This window comes from Sturnira hondurensis, unplaced genomic scaffold, assembly GCF_014824575.4.
Source record: "Sturnira hondurensis isolate 20B ecotype Veracruz unplaced genomic scaffold, ASM1482457v3 Scaffold0019428, whole genome shotgun sequence".
Classification (NCBI taxonomy): Eukaryota; Metazoa; Chordata; class Mammalia; order Chiroptera; family Phyllostomidae; genus Sturnira; species Sturnira hondurensis.
Window position 1 is genome coordinate 6,832,246 of NW_028092059.1, and position 13,877 is coordinate 6,846,122.

Consider the following 13,877-nt stretch of genomic DNA (forward strand, 5'->3'; position numbering starts at 1 on the left):
TCACCAACTGAGGTAAAATAATTAAAACGTCCGGTTTGGAGGAATTCTTGGTAACTTTCCAATGTGCCATTAGTTTTCATAATCAAGCTGTTAGATTTTTTTGTCATTATGCATGAGCAAATAGACTTCACGGCACTCAATTTGAAGCAATTATTATCTGTGGTACAATATAATCAAAAGGCTACTGCTATTTGTTGAAGAATTCTTTGTTTGCCAAGATTATTAATAAAGTTATGCCAAGAGCTCACGCAGTGCTGCTTGGCACTCAATAGCTGCTGACTCTGGCAATGAGAAAATAAATCAGAATCCTTGATGCTTTTTTTCTTCAATACTTCTGCCAATGTGTGTATTGGAGAACATTTCACATTAAATAGTACTAATTGCCTTAATTGGCTTATGGTTAATAAGCCCCCTGTACTGTTGGTATATAGTTAAAGCATTGGGTTTATTGGGGGTACCTAGATTCTTATAACTCAGTGATCCACGTGTAACACAGAGAATAAGATAGTTGCACTGTGCATGACCCCTTGTGTGTTGTGGAATGATGAGGTGTAGAGGGGATAGAAAGCTGTGGTGATAATTCTTCACACAACTACCCCGGGGAAATAACTCCCTCTAGAAACTACATGAAGGAATATCAACCTGCCTTGACTGCCTCCTAGACCAATCCATGAATAAGCAAAAACTCTCCCTTGCTACAGGACCAGTATATTTGCAGTTGGCAGGACCTAGCTTTGCTTTCAAGTGGCTACTAGTAAGTTTAATAATACCTTCCTATATTATTATGACCGAAATACGTAAGTCTTAGCCTCTCTTTACTGCCGTGGAATGGGTTTGTTCTGAGTGTCATTCCAAAGGAATCCTGGTGGCCGAGTGAACACCTGCCTGCCCCAGTGCCATTCAAGGGTCCATTGAGAGCATGGTGCCACCGCCTTCCCCATCAGCTCCTCCGGCTCACAGATGCCAGAAGTTTGAAAGAAAGGGGTTCGTCCTCCATTAAATTGTAAGTGCTCAACCGCACGCCCACAAAGAGCCCATGTAAACTTTCAGACATTTACATCCTAATATGCTTCAGTCTAATAATACTAAGCAGGAAAGAACATGAAGAAAACGTTCTAAGGGTGGCCCCACGGGTGGGAGTTAACAGGCAGGGAGATCAAGATGGGGTAAGTAATCTCCCCCATCATTACCATGCTCCATTGTTCTCAAGTCCTGAGGGCTTGCTTTATTTACTAATTTTAGTCTAATTGAAAACAAACCAAAGAAACTACTGCTTATTGTTTAAGGAATCGTATTACTGCTTAGCTGTTACTGAAATTTGCGTGTAATTAGAGAGGAGTGAAAGTACTAGGGTAATAACATCCGCCTTTTGTAGCTGGAATTCGAGTTGAAATTTCAGCTGAGGAAGAATCGGAGTTACAATTGATCCAATAGGGGAAACTCTCAACGTCTTGGGCACATTTGGCAGGTGGGCAAAACCTTGTGCCTGAAAAGTACGGCTGGGAAAGTGCTCTCAGACAGTTACTGGAGCAATCCGGGCCATGCCCTGTGAGAAGAGCCCGGCTGCTTCTCAGGAACCAGGGAGGCGGAGCCTTAGTCCTCACCTCTGTGCGACCTCATGGTGGTCTCTGTGGGGAGGGCTCCAGTGCTTCCCATCTGGCCCTGGGAGAAGCATCTAGCACGTAAGAGCGCAGAGATTGAGCCCACTTTTATTTGGCAGTTTTACAAACACGAGGAGAGGAAATACAGAAGGAAACCAGAAAAACCCCTGTTAGTGAGAGAGCAGTTTGATCTCGCTCTTCTTTTACTAATGTTCTTCCCCGACTCTGAAGTTTATAACTGCAGTTCTTCCCACTCGGGCTTTGTGAGCAGTTCAGAGCATCTGCCAAGGCAAAAGAAAAAAAAATAAGAGTAATGGAATTGATGACCTTTCATGTTGATGTAGCTGTAGATTTAGGAATATGTTTCTGATCATTGAAAAGGTAGCAGTTAATTCTTTGTATCCAACTAAAGTTTTAAAATACTAAAAATAAAGCATCGGTAGCAATACAGATCAAAACATTTCTCACGACAATTTTCAGTGTCAGTCAGCTGGAAAAATAATGCAGGATGTCTTCACTCTGAAGAAAACTATTTTAAAAGTATGCACACAGTGTGTTTCTATTTTTTGGAAGGTATGGTTAGTGGAATATACTTATAACATGTAAATACATTCAGCTTTTCATCCACTCAGTGAACACCTACAAAGCAGTCCCTGTCCAGCAAGGCATTAACTCAACCTTCAGAATATAAAAATGGTTGACCCCTGCCTTTGAGTAGCCCATGGATTACTTGGCGTCCTGTATAAATTAGGGTGTTTTTGGTTACTGGTAACATCTTTAACTTACTTGAAGAGCCAGGAAGGGTAGTGTGATACGTAACAGAAAAGCCAGATCTAGGGTGGGCTCCCTCAAGGCTGATCCAGTGGCCCAGCAATGTCATTGAGAATTCAGGTCCCTTTCGACTCTCAATTCTGTATGACCTGTGATAAGCCCACTGTATCCGGCCTTTTGTCCTAATGCTCACAGATGCCTGCAGGTAGCATCTATGTTTATATGCAACGGAAAAGAGAAATAGTCTCCTTTAGCTCCTAACTATAATGAAATTCACTGCCCAGAAGGCTGAAGAATCTTTTATGTGTCTCATTGACCCAAACTGGTGCATCTCTGCAATCTCTCTAGATGGTTTCCCTGGTAAGGGAGTTGAGGTTGCCATAACTGGGTTAGGCTAATCAAGGCCCACCTCTGCGACAGGGACCAGTCAGATTTCCTAGAGGCATGTTGGCTGTTTGGGGAAGGCCTCTATTAGGCAGGAGGCAAGAGATTGGTTCTGGGCAGTATCCCTGCCCTCATTCCTTTTAGCACTAAAAGCTATTTCAGTAACGTGGACTTGACTGGCTGGTGACATGGCTTCTGAAGAAGCCTGTTTCTACTGGTCCAGTGGTACTCAAACTTGAAGACCTTTAGGCCTTATTAAACACAGTTGGCTGGGCCCCACCCCAGAGTTGCTCATTGGAGAGATCTGGGGTGTGGTCTGAGTATTTGCATTTCTAAAAAGTTGCAGGTGATGCAGATACTGCCGACAGCTTTGTCAAGATGATATATCTAAGTAATTTGGCAGCTTTGATGTGCTAAGATCGCCATCAGAGTTGCAAAAAATTTACTTCAGATTCTAAAAACAGTTTTCTCTCCATGAGACAGTTTTTCCTTCACTATAGCATTCAAATGCTACAGTAAAGGCCTGGTTAACCTTGAAGACATCCTTTCCTCCTTTGGAAATTACATAAAGAGCCTCAAATATATTTTGGAAGCTATTGCTGCTGTTACTCTAATAAAAACGTCTCTGAAATTATTCTTTAAAGCCAATAATGCCCACATAAAATGTAAACTTGTTCCACAGCCAAGCTTTAAGAAAGTTACAATTCATATTTTTGCAATTCTGGAAATATCTATTATTGTGTAAATTGGGTTCGCCTCTACTGACAAGAGGAAAGCATTACTGAAAATACTGGAAAACTAAATTGCTTGAGAAATAAAGAGATTATGATGTATTGACTCTCCACATGTTGAACACATACTAATTTTTTTACATTCAATAAAGCAATGTAAGCCATCATTTTACTGCCCAGTTTTTATAATAGACCTTTAACTGAAGCAGAAAGTTTGGTGATCCTTGCCAGTGGATAGTTGATACATTTTCCAAAACAATTTGAGTTGGCAGTTATATCCCTTAAGAAAGTAATTCTAAAAAACCCAGATAAGTATGAGTTGTCAGAGGTCAGGTACTCTTCTGGGGACTACATGTATGCTAGTTTATTTAATAAATTTAAAAGTAAAAAGAGTAAAATCAACAACAAATGATAGCTCTTCTCACCTGCTTTTGTGAGTTTGAGCTTCTCTCATGGTGACCTAGGAAAGGCCAAAATGCAAAGCAAAGACCTTGTAAAATGCCTTTTCTCAGCTTAAAATCCTTCTGTATCCTGTGATTTCTAACTGCATGAAGACGGAGTTTCTTTTTTTTGAAAAAATTTCAGGCCAACTAAGGACCAATTTTTTTTTTAATTTAACTTATTTATCTTTAGAGGGGAAGGAGAGAGGGAGAGAGACATCAATGTATGGTTGCCTTTTGCGCGTCCCCTGCTGGTAGTTGGCCTGCAGGGAACTGGCCTGCAACCCAGGCATGTGCCCTGACTGGGAATTGAACCGCGATCCTCTGGTTCGCAGGCCTGTGCTCAATCCACTGAGCTACGCCAGCCAGGGCCTTGAAGATGGAGTTTCTTAATGGCACAAAGGGCTGGTGTGACCGCCTTCCTGGCAAGGTTCACCTGGGACCCTCTGGCTAAAATATCCTTCTTCCAACCACATTGACCTGCCTTTGGGGTCAGGGCAGAGCCATGCTCCTCCCACTTTGGGGGTATCCCCACCTGCTCTACCTCAGGTGGAAATGCTGCCTCACACCACCCTTGCTTGATAATCCTACTCACTCTCCATAGCTCTGCTCCAATCTCACTTTTTTTTTTTTTTATTTTTGCAGCAGTTAACTTTATTTTATTTGTTATTTTCATGTGGAAACCCAGCTTTAGAATTTTTTTAAATATGTTTTATTGATTGTGCTATTACAGTTGTCCCATTTCCCCCCTTTATTCTCTCCTACCCTGTACCCCCTTCCCACTTGCCTCCCCCCTCCCCCTTAGTTCATGTCCATGGGTTGTGCATATAAGTTCTTTGGCTTCTACATTTCCTATAATATTATTAACTGGCCCCTGTCTATTTTGTACCTACCTATTATACTTCTTTTTCCCTGTACCTTCTCCCCCATTCTTCCCCCCGCCCCTCTCTGCTGATAACCCTCCATGTGATCTCCATTTCTGTGATTCTGTACCTGTTCTAGTTGTTTGCTTAGCGTGTTTTTGGTTTTTTTGGGTTCGGTTATTGAAAATTGAGTTTGTTATCATTTTACTGTTCATAGTTTTTGATCCTTTTCTTTTTCTTAGATAAGTCCCTTTAACCTTTCATATAATAAGGGCTCAATGATGATGAACTCCTTCGATTTGACCTTATCTGGGAAGCACCTGATCTGCCCTTCCATTCTAAATGATAGCTCTGCTGGATAGAGTAATCCTGGATGTAGGTCCTTGTTTTTCATGACTTGGAATATTTTTTCCCAGCCCCTTCTTGCCCATAAGGTCTCTTTTGAGAAAACAGCTGACAGTCTGATGGGCATTCCTTTGCAGGTAACTGTCTTCTTTTCTCTTGCTGCTTTTAAGATTCTCTCCCTATCTTTAAACTTGGGTAATAGTAATTGTGATGTGCCTTGGTATGTGATTCCTTGATCCAGCTTTTTGGGGACTCTCTGCGCTTCCTGGACTTCCTAGAAGTCTATTTCCTTTGCCAGATTAGGGAAGCTCTCCCTAATTTTTTGTTCAAATAAATTTTCAATCTTGTTCTTCCTCTTCTCCTTTTGGCACCCCTATGATTCAGATGTTGGAACATTTAAAGTTGTGCCATAGGTTCCTAAACCTCTCCTCAGATTTTTGAATTTGAAATCTTGTTTCTTCATTCTATTTTGGTTGAATATTTATTTCTTCCTTCTGGTCCAACCCATTGATTTGAGTCTCAGTTTCCTTCCTTTCATTGTGGGTTCCCTGTGCATTTTCCTTTAATTTACTCTTCATAGCCTTCACTCTTTCCTCTATTTTGTGACCATACTCTACCAATTTTGTGAGCATCCTGATTTGAACTATGCATCCGATAGGTTGGCTATCTCCTCATTGCTTAGTTGTATTTTTTTCTGGAGCTTTGATCTGTTCTGTCATTTGGGCTATATATTTTTTGTCTTGGAGTGCTTGTTATATAGTAAGGGAGCGGAGCCTTAGGTGTTCACCCAGGTGAGGCAGCCCACACGGCTGGGTTGTAGTGCTGTATGTGGGGATGGGGTTCCAGAGGGAACAATGTCGCTTGCTCAGCCCTCCACCTGCTTTCAGTCACTCCTCCCACTACCCACAATCAAATTGGGCCTTTCTGGTGCTGATTCCCAGGTGGGTGGGTTTGTGTACATTCTAGGACCCTGTGGGTCTCTCCAATGAACTCTCCTGTGAGGCTGGCAGTTTCTCCCACTGCCACCTCAACCTCCAATAGATTTTCTTAGTCAGAGGTTTTGAGGCTTTATTTCCCCACCCTAGAACCCTGGGTTGAGCTATCTGTCTTGTTCCCCAGTTGTTCCTCCTGGTTTATCTGCATGCAAATGTGGGACTGCCCAGTCCACGAGCTGCTGCCTTGCTGAGTTCTCTCTGCCCAGCTGTCCATCTCTGCCCCTCCTCCTGGTCTGGATGAATGTTTCTTCTTTACCCACTTGGTTGTCAGACTTCCATACAGTTCAATTTTCTGTCAGTTCTGGGTTTTTTTTCCTTTTTAAGTTTGTTGTCCTTCTTTTGGTTGTGCGAGGAGGCAAGGTATATCTATTCATGCCTCCATCTTGGTCAGAAGTCCTCCAGTCTCACTTTCTTAGGAACAACTTACTGTGTCATTAAGATTTGTGAGATGAATATATGAACACAAACATCAAAGAGCCTATCGTAGGCCAGGCATGCGCAATGTGATATTTAATCTTTCTGTCAACTGATAAACCAGTCAGAAGCCTCCACTCTTGCATGTGTGAGGACTATAATTTGCTCAGTATTGTATCAGGACAGTGCTGGATGAGGGATCTCATGTACTTCTAGTAAACAGGGGAGAATGTATTCAATTTCTACAGAGCAAACAGGATTATCACATGTTGTCTACCTTGGTTATTTATAGTTTAGAATAATCTAGGGGAAGGTATGTTTTATTGCCTTATGCACAAATGCTGACAGAAAAGACATTAGTTTTAAAATTTATTTATTTCTCCATGCCTGACTCTGTACTGAACTTGGTAAAATTTAACATATATAGATATGTTTAATATAAAAAGCACACAAATAAATGTTAAGTCCTATTCTTGTAAATAAATACTTCATAAAGGACATAAAGATAAGGCTTTAAAAATCTTGAGTTTTTTCTAAACTGTATGTAGCAGAAAATGTGAATTTAGACAGAGCAAGGTGACTGTGGATTATTAAGAAAAATAAACAATTTAATACTCATGATCTAAATTGCATTCAGTGAAAATGCCTCCACATTTAATTTAGAATTTATTGATTGATTGATTTAAGAGCGACCTCTACAACATTAAGGAGAAAGCTAAATTTAAAGCCTTATCTTTATGCCCTGGCTGGGTAGTTCTGTTGGTCAGAGCATCATCCCAGTACGCCACGGTTGCAGATTTGATCCCTAGTTGAGTGCATACAAATATCAACCAATGAATGTATAAATAAGTGGAACAATAAGTCCCTCTCTCTCTTTCTCTCTCTCTCCCCCTTCCCTCCCATCTCTCCCTCTCAAATCAGTGCAAACAAATAAATAAAAATAAAACATCCTTTTTCCTCCTGGCTACACTATAGATAGTGTAATAGATAATAGATCCTAGATAATACCCCTTGCACCATTTACACTCCACGTCCACAATTTAACTGAACCTTTGTCAAATAGAGTTTTCTACCCAGAGGAGTTATAGAAGCTCAACATTATGACTTAGACTTAGAAGAAAATCTAAATTATATACACTCTTAGGAATCTAAGCCATTCCTGGGTTCTATTTAAACTTTTTGTCTTCTGAATAATAACCACTAAGAAGTAGTTTAAAGAAACAGTCTATAAAGCTGAAAGAAAAAAAAGATAAAGATAAAATTTCACCACAGTTCTTTTTTAAAAATTCAAGATACAATAAACACTCAGAGCAAGGCAAAAACTGAAATATGTTTGTGAAACTTAGATGAATCAGAAAAGACTTTCTAGAAGATTGCCTATGAACTCTAATGTGCTGTATGTTTTCCTATAATCAACACAAGTAAGAGTTGAATCAAAACTCCATATGAAGTTTCTAGAATTTTTCACTTCAGACAGGCTTGCCTTTTATTATTTCTTTTTTAATGTGCTGTATTCCCACTGCCCAATACACTATATTCCAAGAAACATTTCATTTTAAAGGGCTCCATTACATTTAATGAAGATAAGTCCATATGGTATAATATTGTAATGAATTTTCTGGTAGAAATTAATTAGATGTGTGAATGTGTGAATGCTAATGTTTATTTACATCCCAGGCTAAATGTTCAAAGGAATGTGTGTTAAGCACACAATTAGAAGCAATGATGCATTAAATTGGCCTCACCAAGAAATAGTATTAATTTTAATAGTGCAATGGAAGCTGCTTAGAAAATCCACGATAAGATTTTCCCTGCACAGTTGCCTGCCTTTGAGACTCCTTGTCTGCCTAAGCCACCTCTTTTTATAAAAGTTGATGGAAAATTGAGGATGGAGGAGGAAAGTGCATTTTCCACCTTACATCTTAAAGTCTGTCTAATGTTCTCATTAACCTTTGGACTCCCTCCCAACTGCTTTTGATTTGCGCTGTGCAAACAGTATCTAGCCATTCCTTTTGCAAATAGTCGGTGACCTTTTAAACCAGGGAGGGAATTCTCCACAGCTGGAAACCTTCAGTTATCTGCTCTTTTTAAAGTGTTACTTTACTGAAGCCACAAGGAAACAATGTAAACTCTTTCTAGACAGAAACCATAGGACCACAGGACCTATGGAGGGATTTCCTTCCCAGGTGAAGGACCATTCTAATACTCTGGGATTGTTTTTAATTTGTGCTGAGAAATTATTAGACTATCTTTTTAGTCAAACATTTAGATTAGGAATATTTTATTGTTCTAACATTTCCTTATTTCACACTATATATAAACTGATAAGAATAGTGACCATCATTTATTGAATTCTAACCATGTGTGAGCACTGAGCTAGTGAATTACATGGATTAACTTAGTTCTCTCACAAATGCTATGCATGCATATGTTTTGTTTACAAGTTCACTTTATAGGAGTGAAAAGTGAGGTTTGGCAGTTAAATAACTTACCAAAATTCAACATATGGTAAATGGCTGAACCGGGATTTGAACCAATGTCTGTCTACCGTGTATGGCAAACAGCCAATGCTAAATCTTTCAGGGCATTTTCATCACAATCCTTGAAGGCACTGGCTGATTATATCATAGTTCTTTTGTGATTTTGTGTAATGAGTATCTTGTTGAACTCCTAAAACAAATTTCACCTATATCAATACAAAAACAAAATAAGAAACTTTGAATAATGAAAACATTTGTTGTGCTGGGTGGAGGAAATATGTGATTTGAATGAATATTTTGCAACATCAGAAGTTTACAAATTCTGAATCAAATATTACCCATGTATACATGCTGTATAAAGTTACTTCTCATAAAATGAGATCCCCTCATTAAACCCAAATACCTTTATTCCCCTAATATTTTGATAACTAAGAACTGAAAGGAAAACAAGTTAGAAAACTCAATAATAAGTCTGAGTTGAAGTAGGCATTAATTAAAAGACACTTTAAGGCCAAGTAACATTTCAGTAAATAAAAGATGGTTTCAGAAAGCTTATAATTCTAGATAGAAGCTGTCTTGACTTGTAAAGAGATTCACGTAAGAAAAACAGCAATTTTCATGATTTCTGAAAATATGAACTTGACCTACACTTGTAGCCTATACCCCCCTGGACTTCAGTTCTTGCAAAAGTAGTGGGAACTCCATGTTCCCTCAAAGTGATGAGGAAATTTTCACCGCCCTTGAGTGTGTGACTATAATACAAGCAGTAAGACATCACCTCATCACCACCACTCCTCTCCCTGCAACTCTGAGACCTTCCACCCACGGGACTGACGGACTTGATCAGTATAAAAAGTTTGTATCAGCACGTGTAAAATTTAAAGCTAAAGGGAAATTAACAAACTATCCCAGGGTCTGTTTGTTCAGTAAATATTGTTAATACTACAGCTAACTATTGTCCTGGGATTGGAGGTGAAGAAATGAGTAAAGCAAGTAAAACCTTTTGCTTTAATTTTGCATATGCTATTTTAAAACTATACTATATTCTCATATCTATGTTGTCAATGAAACATACTATTATAAACGTATAGATATAAAGCATTGGTGAACCACCTCTAAAATCAAATCAGAAACCCATAAGACAAAGGGGACATCATAAGTGATCAAGTTTGTTTTTTGCTTCTAGGTATCAGTTCTTGTCATGGATCTTGCTGAAAATTTTCACTGTGTTTTTTGTCTCCCAAACTGGAGATGATCCTGACTCTCTCATCTGCCTCTAGTTAACTTGGTAAAGAGGTGATTAAAATATTTCCCACCTGTAAAACACACTGGAAAATAAGTTGCAGCAATAGGAAATGATTCAGACAAACTGGGATTTCATAATAATTGTGGGTGGGGAAAGGAGTTCAGGCTTGGATATTACACCTAGGATTGATCCCGGTTTCTCAACTCTCTTGGCCAGAGCTCTCAAACTTTGTAGCTGGAGAGCTGGTTAACACTTACCTCTGGGTCCTGCTGCTGAGACCTGTTGATTCTGTAGGCCTGAGTGGGGCTTGGAGTTTGCAGTTTGATCAAATTTCTAAGTTATGCTAATGATGTTGGGGTGGGGTGGCACTTTGAGAACTTCTGCCACAGATTACTAGGCGACTTGTGTCAATTGGCTAAGCTTCAGTGTCCTCATCACTGGAAGAAAATGCCATTTTTAAGTATTACTGTGAAAATGACTATACTTTCACAATTCCTGGAACATAGTATATGCTCAAAAAAATTTATTTTCTATCTTGCCTCAATTTACAACCATAAAATATATAGGACCATCTAAATGATCTACGTATGAGAAAAATACAGATAGAGAAATATATGAAAATTTTTATTTATTTGCCTTTTGTTTAATATAGTGATTCAATTATTCCCAAAATTTCCATTCCTTTAAATGTTCCGTCCCGCGGAACAGTCAACTGGGGTCCCGAGTCTACCTGAAACGGATGAATAGGGATGGGAACAAGAGGTGCGGAGAAAGGCAGCAAGACAAAGGATTCTGATCAAGCTGCAAATTTTATTTTAGGCGGGGCTGTTATATAGAGGGCAGGGGAAAAGGGGAAGTGGTCCTGATAGGTTGTCCTGTGCATGCTCACTGCATGCTCCTGGCGACGATTGGTAGGTGGGTGCGTGATCAGCATCTTGATTGGTAGTTAGTACTCGTGATCCAGGGATGCCCCCAAGGGTGGGGCCACCGGGCTTGGCTGCAATATCCTGTTTGGGTTGCCTCAGCCAAGCCCTCCTGGTGCGATCTTGATAGATTGCATCCGCTATCTTTAGGCCCCGACATTTAAAAATTAATCTCAATTAATTTTTATATTATACAATTTATCCATTACCATAAAAGTCATACAAAAACAAAATCTCTAAGATCTAGATATCCACTATTTACAAACAGAATAGAATTCTGTTGCTTTGATGGTATCTTAGAGATCATCCAGTCAATGTGTTCATTGAAAAACACTATCCAAAGCCACCAAGTAATTTTGTGACTACATCCTAAGTCACTCAGGTCAAGCCAGCTTATGCTGTGCTAGTACCTTTGGAAAAAGACTTCCTAACATCTATTGTTTAAGATGTAATGGTATTTTTATCTAATAAACAATTGGCAAGAAGGGGAAGCAGCCCAGCCTCAGTGTGCCAGAATCTAAAGTGACCCTATGAGACTCTCCCCTGTGGTAGGCATGGCAGGAAGGAGATAGTGGTTCTACTCATTAGTTGTGTTGGGTTAGAATGGGGTGGGGGGATCCATTTGTAGTGGGCCTGGAAAACAAACCTGGAACCTAGGGGATGAGAGACAGCTGAGGACCTGGGTAGAGGGCGACGTTCACTCCAACGAGGGTAGGGACAGCGGGGTCAGCCTCCCATGGTGGTTGTTAGGGCTAAGGCCCCTCCTTTCATTACCATCACCACACCTTCTTCAGATTTTTGTTTTCCTCCTTGTCACTGAACGATGGCTCTGTCTTCCCTCCAGACTACAGAAAGTGGCAGTTTGGTGTCTAGCAGGAGATATCTGCAGGTAAGGATATCGGGACCGTCTCTAGTGCTCAAATCCACAACCACTTCTTAGCCTCAAAAAAAGAATCATATTCCTTATTATTATTATGAAAATGTTATCTATTTGGATGGGGGAGTGCAGGATCTTTTTTTTATGAATAATGATGATCTGCACTGTGGATTTTTCTTGAAACACTTTTATATGAATACAAGTGTTTGCCTTTGCCTTTGAGATACAGATTCCTTTAAGGGCTAGAAGTTTTGGGGTATTCCCAGCAACATTCCTGTGCCAGATTTTTTTCCGCCTCATAACACACTCTCTTTGTGGGGGAGTTTTTTGACTCTTCTTGTGCCTCTGTGTTTACGGTTATTATGGCACAGACTGGAAATGGGAGATAGGAATCTCAGACATCAGTATGTGGGAAAGTCCTCCAATGTTTCCATTTCTGCTTTTGCATGGGTCTCATTTAAACAACTCAGCCACTATTAAAGCCATCCAAAAAAGGAGCAAGGGCCAGCCTGGATGCGCTGACACCCCGACTGCCACCAGGGGAGAAAGGTAAAGGAGTTGCAATGGACTGAATGTCTATGTCCCTTGGAACCCCAGTATGATGGTATTTGGAGATAAAGCCTTTGGGAAATAATTAGTTAGATAAGTTCTTGAGAGTGGAACTCTCATGATGGGATTATCGCTCTTTAAAAAAAAAAGGAAATTTGGGGCCCCCCACTCTGTTCTCCACCATGTGAGGATACAATGGTTGGAAGGCCTTTGACAAAGCCAAAGAGGGCGTCATCCAACACTGAATCTGCTGGTATCTCGGTCTTGGACTTCTCAGCCTCCAGAACTGTGAGAAGTAAATGTTTGTTATTTAAGCCACCCGGTCTGAGGTCATTTGTTACAGCAATTCAAGCTAAGACAGAGGCTGAGGTGGAGAAACTTTGAGAAAACAAGTCCAAGAATCAACATCTTATTGACATTGGTTGCAAGTGAAATCTAGTAAACAAATTGACTTCAATTACAGAATGAAAGCGGACATGTAGCCACACAGGAAAACTTTAGAAAGGCAGGGAAGGGGTCATCACAACAGTCCTGAGCCGCGGCACCGGAGAAGAGGAGGAGCTCACGGAAGGGGGTGCCCCCAGGGGCGGCCTTGCCCCGCCCCCAGCTCCACTTCTTATCCTGAGCGCATGCGTGAGTCTTTGTCTGACAGCTATTTGTAAATGACACTTATGTTTTTGTAAAGTTCTTTGCATATATGCTGTATTTCACATATGTTTAGAGCCCTGTGACAGAGATTAAATGGCAGTTCGATGTTTGAAATTTTCATCAGACATCCTGAAAAGCTTGATTGGCTATATCAATAATAATAAAAGCAAAATAACATATTGAAAGACATGTTATTCAATGGCATATTTCCGCAATCATTATGATTCTTGATTTCTCACTTTACCTTTGCCAACAGGCTGAATTTCTTGGGACCTCTTTTTAATATCTGGTCATTTATTAGATTTTGGTTATTTATCGTGTGTTTTATGTTTTCGGGAACAACTACAAAAAGCAAAAATAATGTGTGACTATTTTATTTTGAAAATGAAATATTGGAAAGCAATATTCACACTGAATAGCAGTTGGATATGTCAGGCTTACATCACCTTGAAAGTGTGAAAAGAAAAAGAAAGAGATGGAGGGAGGGAGGAAGGAGAGAAATGAAGAAGGAAATGAAAGCTCTGTTTAAAAATTGCTGAGTGTATGCTAGTTGTTTTGACTCAGGATATTCCATTTACTTCTCAAGGACTGTGGGAGGCTGCTTTCCTTT